Raw genomic sequence first — 7,206 nt, forward strand, 5'->3', positions numbered from 1 at the left:
CAGCTTTGTATTTAGTACGATAGATCCATTTGGAACCGACAACATTGGAATCTACCGGACAAGGCACAGGTTCCCAAGTTTTGTTATGGTTCAAAGCTTCCATTTCTTCTTGTATTGCATTGACTCATTTTTCGTGTTTAGTAGGCGATTTGTACCCTTTAGGATCATGTGCTACAAAAAGAGCATGATGAATAAGAGCTGAAAAAATTGAAAGATCAGCATAGTGTTTAGGCTTGTATATGCCAGATTTTGATCTAGTTTTCATGGGATGAAGGGATGTGTTTGATGGTTGGGCCGATGGAGCAGATGAATCTGTGATAGAAGGTGAAGATGATGGACTGGATTGGGTGGAAATCGGGCTTGAGTGAGTGAAGGAACTTGGAGAAGGGGCTGATGGGCTTGAGGAAGCAGATTGGGTGTGTGGTGGAGGTGAATGGGAGGGTTGGTGGGCTGGGCTAGTGTTTTGGGCTGGTGGAGAAGTTGAATTGTGTAAGGGAGTTATAGTGGGCTGGTGTAATGGACTGGTGGGCTTGTGTAGGATGTTGCAAAGGTGTGAAAGTGGGTGTTTGTATTTGATGCTGTGTAGGAATTTGGCATAACACACATGTGGAGGTGTGATCTGCTTGGTTCAATGTGGTAGTAGGTGTGGGTGGGTTAGGTTTCATGAGTGATAAAGATGGAATGGACTCGTCAAAGTTAGAAAATACCAATTTTGCCTCGTCAACTGGTGGAATATTCCCACCAAATGGAAACACATCTTCGTCAAACTGAGCATGACGAGTAATATAAATTCGGGAGGTAATTGGGTCCAAACACCTATACCCTTTATATTTAGGACTATAGCCAATGAAGATACATGAAGCACTTTTTGGAGAAAGTTTATGTTTGGCATAGTCGCGTAAATAAGGGAAAACTCGACACCAAAAAATTCTAAAATTTGCATAGGTTGGTGTTCGACCGAAAAGCACTTCAAACAGTGACTTGAATTCAAGTAGTGGGGTTGGTAGCCGATTTATAATATAAGTGGCTGAGGTGGATGCATCTACCCATAAGTTTGCCGGGGCATGAGAGTTAAATAACATAGCCAACCCGGTTTCGGTGATATGCCGATGTTTCCTTTCAGCTCGCCCATTTTGCGAGGGTGTGTGTGGGCACGAGAGCCGATGATGAATTCCTTCTTGTTGGAAAATTTTTTGCACACAATTGTTTGTGAATTCAGTGCCACCGTCACTTTGAAATATTTTAACATTGCACGAAAATTGGTTTTGAACGAATGGTAAAAAAACCATTAAGGCATTGTAAAATTCTGCTTTAGTTTTTAATGGGTAGAACCACGTGAACCGGGAATAATCATCAATGAATATTATATAATACCAATAACCGTCTTTAGACATAATAGGAGCGGGTCCCAAAAGATCACAATGAACTAAATCTAAAACATGCAATGAGCGTTTAGGATTTATATCATAAGGTAATCGATGTGACTTAGAAAATTGACACGACGAACAAAGTCCCGGTTTGGGTAACAAAGAAGTAACACATAAATGACCAGTTTTATGTAATTTGGAAATAACATCAAATGAAACATGACCAAGCCTGCTATGCCATCTATCAAAAGAAGCTTTAAGATGGTGTGACGATATAGAGGCGACAAGTGCTCCCTGTCCCTCCCGAAGGATATAGAACCCATTTTCACACGTTCCCCGTGCTAGAACTTCCTTAGTGTTCCGATCCTGAATGTTAAAGAAATGATTAGAAAAAAGGACATCAACAGGGGAATCATTTGTAAGTTGGCTAATGGAAAGTAGACTTTTGGTTAAATGTGGAACAACAAGGACATTTTGCAATGGCAGACGATTTTTTAGAATAGTATTACCGATTTTGTTAACCGGTAAAGATTGTCCATTACCAAAGGTAACAAAATTATTACCCGGATTTGTGAAAGGAGGATGAATGTCATTTGGATTTGGTGTCATATGGGCAGTGGCGCCAGAGTCGGCAGTCCAATCTGGATAGTTTCCATTGTCGTGGCATTGAGCTTGAAAAGCTTGTGCAAGATTTGCATCAAGCGGGGGAGCTCGTTGAGCATATGACGAAAGGGTGGGGCATGAAGAGGCAAAGTGACCCTCTTTTTGGCATAGTTGGCATTTTGGTGGACGCCGACCACGACCCCGACCATAGTTGGATCCGTGTGACCGTCCCCTATTCGGATAGGAGGCGCCACGTGAGGGTTTGTTTGAATTGTGTGATCGGTTTTGGTGAGCAACAAAGGCGGCTTGAGGTGTTGAAGAGGAATGAATGGTTTGCATGAAAAGCTCATGACTTTCTGCCTTGGACAGAATATCACGAAAGGTAGATTAACCCGGTAAGGCCCGATGGGTAGTAGAGAAGTTCTCAAAGGCTGATCCAAGCCCGCAAAAGAACCAGTGACACTTTTCACTTTCAGTCACGGGTTCCCCAATGGCGGCGAGTTGGTCGCAAAGGAGTTTGAACTTCCGTCCGTATTCCGAAACAGTGGAAGAGCCCTTTTTCAATTGTCTGAGAGTATCCCGAAGGATATGAATGCGCTCCAAAGAATGATTGCTGTAGGCTGCCTCTAGAGCTTGCCATACTTGACGGGCAGATTGTAGACCAATCACCTCTGCCATAGCTTTTTCAGATAGGGTAGACTGAACAAGTAGTAGAGTCTCTTGATCAGACTCTTTCCACGTGATAAAGGCTGGATTTGGGGTGGTTTTGTCATCTTCGGTGATAGTTTCTGGTGGAGGCGATAAGGATCCATCTATATAGCTAGTGAGATTCTGAAAGGTTAAGAGTGGAAGAATTTGATTTTTCCACATCAAGTAGTTTGTGGAGGTTAGTTTCATGGAGATGAGATGGAGAAGAGTGGGGATGGGAAGGACAGATGATGAAGGAGAGGTGGTGTCGGCCATTGAGGTTACCGAAAAAAAAAAGATGAAAACCGGCTGTGTAAAAAGGGATGGATCGCCAAGTTAGGTTGATACCATGTTATAATAATTAAGATTAATTTACAATAAAATTGGTACAAGTATAAATAGAGATTGACATAACATAAATCATGGAGGTCAATCTCTATCCTAAAAGAACAAACAATTACATTCAATACATTAACTGATGTGCATAATTTAAGGGATGCTATTAACAGCAGCGTATAATTGTTCAAAAAACATAACATATTGTTATTTTCTAATTCAGTTATGTAAAATCATGTTACAATGAATTTTTTACACACCTCTTTCATCTTCAAAATCGGAACATAGAACACAACATTTTAAATGAATAAAACCGAACTTAATAAAATTGATTTGTTTTACATGTAAAATAACGTGTAACATATAATAGTATACCATCAAATTTGAGCTTTCTAGTGGTTAATTCTAAACTCATGTTTTTTTAATTTTCTTATTACTTCTTTTACCATTTGTGTACGAAACAGATAAATCAACATGTGAGTCTCAAATATATTAGAAGATGAAGTTCTTGTCGATCGAGGACAAGAGTAAAATTGACGTCATGGACTGTATTTTCTAATAAAAGATTAAAAATGTTTGACAATCTGCTGTATCAACACAAAAGCTTAAGAGCACCCACAAAGTGGTGTGGGTGCCGAGGTTTGTGCTGATCGAGTTGGAGCCAGACATACAAGAGAAAAATGGTGGGGCGGCGTTGCGGCATGAAGTATGTTGACTTTGGGCCACGACAAAGGACTTGCCCACCTATTCCACGTGAGCAAGATTAAATAAATAAATAAACTAATTTAACTTTTTAGCAACCTTCACCTCCTGACATTTAAAAAAATGTTAAAATAAATAAAATAGCCCTATGGCTAAAAAAACAAATAACAAAATATTTTTAAATTTAAAATTAAAAAAACACCTACAAATTTACGCTCCAACCTACTTAAAATTTACTTAAAATTATTTTAAAAAATCACAATGCAATCTCTCTAAAATAAGAATGAGTTCTATTGATATATATTGATGAAGTCCAACAATCTCAGCCTCTACCTCTTGTTATTTCTTTGACGATCGAATCCCAAATGATTAGTGTTGCCATGGGTTTGTATCAGAAGTTGGTGTCCGCTGCACTGTCCACTATTCATGAGAATTGTGAACGATGTGTCCGCAAACTATCCATCTATGGTCAATCAAACAATAGGTTTAATGTAACTGTTTTTTTTAAGTTTAATGTAATTTTTAATTGTAAGTTTCAATTTAATGTAGTTTTTTCTTTTAAGTTTAATGTATATTTTTTAAGTTTAGTGTATTTTTTATTTTTTAATTTTATATTTCTATTTTGTTTTAAATGCGTGTCTTAATATTTAATTTTATCTATAATATATATATAAATGAAAACCCAAAAATCCTATGTGTCGCGATGTGGTCGTTCCCCCCTTTAATGGAAGCCACCAGATTTCTTGATTTTTAAATAGAGGTCTCTCATTGATTTAACCCAAATTCATGGGTATGAATCTTACCAAAACCAGATAGCTCTTAAACGGGTTATAACATCCCATTAAATTAAAAATTAATCTTACCAATTATTTGATATGAAAATCATACAAAATAGGAATATACTAAAATTTAATATCCAATTTAAAAATAAAAAGATATTATTTATAATTAATAAACAATTTTATAGTAAAAAAACATAAGCGGGTCATGGGTCACCAAATCCAGATAGCTTTTAAACGGGTTATAGCGTATCATTTATTTATGAAACCCTTTCATCATCAAACCCTAAGTATATTATTAACTTTCTTACAAAAAAGAAAATTAAAATCCAAAAAATAAATATTAAAAAATGAAAATTGTAAAACAACCATTCTCTCAAGCCATCAGATTACTTTATTTGTAAATGAAAGCTTCTCACGCATTTGACCCGAATTCACGGGTAAATGTCTCACCAAACCCAGATAGCTCTTAAACGGGTTATAACATCTCATTATATTAAAAAATAATCCCATCAAATATTTGGTATGAAAATCCTATAAAATAGGAATATACTAAAACTTAATATCCTATTTTATTTTAAAAAAAAAGATATTATTTATAATTAAGAAACAATTTTATGATAAAGAAATAAATGGGTAATGGGTATCATCAAACCCAGATAGCTTTTAAACCGGATTATAACATATCATTTATTTGTTAAACCATTTCATCATCAAACCTCAAGTATATTAATTATTAACTTTCTTACAATAAATAAAATTAAAATCCAAATATACATATATAAATATTAAAAACGAATAATGTAAAATAACCCCCGTAATACGGGGGATAAAATCTAGTATCATATATAAAAAGAAGGGGAAAGTGAATATAGGGTTGTTAAAGAATTATCAACCCATCCCCTATAATTATGTAAGTGGAATTTGTAAATTATAGGGTGGAGTTGTAAATGCAAATTATAGGATGTAGAGAGAAAATGTAGTGATTTTTTTGTAAATTTATGGAAACTTTGTTTGCCTCTATTTATTTTTTAATATTTGTTGAAGTGGTTGTGAGTAGAGGAGAGCGAAAACTGTAATGATAAATGCATAAAATATATTATTTAATTAGACATGAGAGAGAAATGTAGTGTTCTTTAGTGTAATTATAGATATGGAGATGGAGGACGGGCTAATTTAGATATGAAACCCATCAAAACTACACAGTTTTGATTAAATCTAACTAAAATATAATTTCATTCCTTTTATTTCTCTGCATATTTGAGTTCTTTAAATTGATGGGCACCAATCATTTTTCCTACCTCTCCAAATCGATTAGTTGGTTTTAAGGAACAATAAGTTGCAGTTTAAACAATTCATTTTGGCTCTAAGAGCATTCTCATCCTCTCTAATATCTCTAAATCCAAAATTATACTAAAAACACTAAATTTTTTCTCTCATTTTAAATCAAATAATACTTTTTCATATCTTTATCATTACCTTTTCTTTTTCCTATACCCACAACTACTTTCAACGAATATTAAAAAAAAATTATAAGGAGTGAACAGTACTTTTCAAATATACAGAAAAATCGCTTTATTTTCTCTCTCATCTACTCTGCTACTCAAAACACCCTAAACCATTCCTTAAATTATAAAAGCCCACTCATAAAATTTAATAGTTTGAATGTGAAAGCTCTAATTACTCAAATGTATGATTAGCAATGACGCTCAATAGTCTCGCGTTTCCACCATCCATGGGCATGGAGATATAAATAATTCATATATACATGGGTAATTTTTCTAATTAATGATTCCCAAAAGAAAACCGATGATTGGATGAGGATTAAATGATTTTTTTTTAATGTTTAGTGGTTGCTATGATTCATCAAATTCGATTTGGAAAGGTAAGGAAGAAATACCAGCGTGAAGAAACTGATGGAGAAGATTGAAATTAGGAGGAACCTAATGAACTCGTTGGAGAGCAAGAAATCAATGGCAGTTACAAAACATTGTTGCAGAGCGTAGCTTAATAGAACATAAAGTAGGACATGATCGATGGATGGAATAATAGGGATTTAATTAGGTTTTAATCAAAACTACGTATTTTTTACTTTTGATAGGTTTCACACCAAACTTAGGCTTATAAGAGCATTCTCATCCAACCCTTGATTTAATGTGAGGGGTGTTTTTATAATTTAGAAAGTGATTCAGGGTGTTTTGAGTGAAAAGTTTTTATATTTTAGAAAAAATTAGTGGTTTTTCTGTATATTTGAAAAAGTTACTGTTCATCCCCTATAATTTTTTAATATATTTTGAGAGTGGTTGTGAGTGAAGGAAAGAGAAAATATAATGATAAAAGGTATAAAAAGTATTATTTAATTGAAATAGGGAGAGAAAATGTAATAAGTTTTAGTGTAATTTTTGATTTAGTGATAGAGGGTGGGATGAGAATGCTCAAACAACCTCATATATATTCAATTTCCCCTAAAACAATATATGCTATAAAAGTTATTTGATTAATTAATTGTGAGGGTAGGCGACGATGTGACGGTTTGCAAAGGATTGGTTTTATAGTCTTGTGAAAGAAAATAGAAGTTTATGAGAAAAATTTATAATCTGATGTGATGGTTTATAGAGTTATAGCGTTGACAACAAATCTTCTATGTGAATGTTCTAATGAAAGATATATTTAAGAACTTTGTTTTTAAAAATAATCAAAACAAATCAGCACACAGTTTCTACTAAGCTTAC

The sequence above is a fragment of the Bidens hawaiensis genome, unplaced genomic scaffold (assembly GCF_021521415.1).
Source record: "Bidens hawaiensis isolate Kalapana, Puna unplaced genomic scaffold, B.hawaiensis_p1.1 tig00009161_1, whole genome shotgun sequence".
In the NCBI taxonomy this organism is placed as follows: Eukaryota; Viridiplantae; Streptophyta; class Magnoliopsida; order Asterales; family Asteraceae; genus Bidens; species Bidens hawaiensis.